This window comes from Lipotes vexillifer, unplaced genomic scaffold (genome assembly GCF_000442215.2).
Source record: "Lipotes vexillifer unplaced genomic scaffold, Lipotes_vexillifer_v1.1 scaffold518, whole genome shotgun sequence".
Taxonomy (NCBI): Eukaryota; Metazoa; Chordata; class Mammalia; order Artiodactyla; family Lipotidae; genus Lipotes; species Lipotes vexillifer.
The window spans coordinates 666,559-668,088 of record NW_006780945.1 but is presented as its reverse complement, the minus strand read 5'-3'; the positions used below and the strand labels follow the sequence as shown (position 1 = coordinate 668,088).

Sequence of the window (1,530 nt, the reverse complement as noted above, 5' to 3'; positions counted from 1 at the left end):
GGAGGGGGGGGAGGTGCAAGCACATCCTGCCCGAGACCCAGCAGCTGCTGGAGCCACACAAAGACCGCAGCTCAGGTGACACAGGTCACCCAGCAGCTGTGACACGGGAATACCCCAGGTTTCCCCAGGATTACAAACAGCTCTCCTTCTGAAGGGAGAGAACACAGCACCAGCGGAGGCCCCGTTCCTGCTGGGCTTCTCCTCTGGGATGGAGGGTTAGTTCCAGCTTGATGGATCTAATACAAACACCGCCTGCCCCCCAGCCCGCACCCAGCACCCCCATCAGTCACCTGGGCTCGCACCCCAGGGCAGATGCAAAGGCCTACTGATTCTCTCTCTGCAGCCTGTGTTCTCTCTTCCAGGTCTTCTTTTCTTAAAACCTTGGTTTATGGGCTGCCCTGGTGGTGCAGTGGTTAAGAATCCGCCTACCAATGCAGGGGATACGGGTTCGAGCCCTGGTCTGGGAAGATCCCACATGCCGCGGAGCAACTAGGCCCGTGAGCCACAACTACTGAGCCCACGTGCCACAACTACTGAAGCCTGCGTGCCCAGAGCCCGTGCTCGGCAACAAGAGAAGCCGCCGCAATGAGAAGCCCACGCACCACAATGAAGAGTAGCCCCCGCTCGCCACAACTAGAGAAAGCCCGTGCACAGCAATGGAGACCCAGCGCAGCCAAAGAAAATAAATAAATTAAAAAAAACAAACAAACCTTGGTTCAGGCAACCCTCCTGCCTGGCTTGGTCTGTCTCCTGCCTAATCCAGTCTGCACACCTCCGCTAGGTGGGCCCTCGTGAAGCCACGTTCCCACTGTACCACTGGCCTGCTCAGGGCCCCCACTTCTGTTCCGTGTTTCACGTGTACTGTCCCTGCTGCCAGGAATATTTCTCTCACCTGTCCCTTCGTGTCTAAGAAATTTTGACGTTCAGCTCAAACACTGCCCCGCCATCACACTGCTTCTGGTTCCCTCCACTTAGCGCAACCCTCCACAGCACATCAGTGTCCCTGTTTTGGGAGCACTTCCTTTCTCTGGTTAAAATTCATTCACTCATTCAACAAACACTTACTAACACCTATGTGCCAGGTGTGGTGTTGTTACTCATGTACATGCCCTGTCTCCTACTGGACCATGAGCTCCTCAGGACAGGGACCGGTTTTCACCTGCCTATGCTCCGCTGCACCTAGCCCACCGCCTTACCAGGGGTGGGCTCGACAGCCCGCTGACCTCTGTTACGTAAAGCCTGTGAGGGCGCACAGGGTAGAGGGTCCCATCTTCCACTCAGCCGCCCGGCTTTTCCACCGGCTGCGCCTGCGTCCAGAACCCGCCCTCCTCAGACATCTGCCCAGTTCGTCTCACCTCCTCTGTCCATGGACCACTTTTTTTTTGCCTGCAACTGCGTGGCATGTGGGATCTTAGTTCCCCAACCAGGGATCGAACCCACGCCCCTCGCAGTAGAAGCACGGAGTCCTAACCACTGGACTGCCAGAGGAGTCCCCTTGTCCATGTACCACTTTTTTTTTTTTTTTTTTTT

The 1,530-nt window shown here is 56.1% G+C and overlaps 1 protein-coding gene across 1 annotated transcript in view; it reads right to left on the bottom strand.

Moving 5' to 3' along the window:
• RNF157 (ring finger protein 157) overlaps window positions 1-1,530 on the bottom strand; it is an 80,770-nt gene that overhangs the window by 11,302 nt on the left and 67,938 nt on the right. The window lies entirely within an intron of this gene.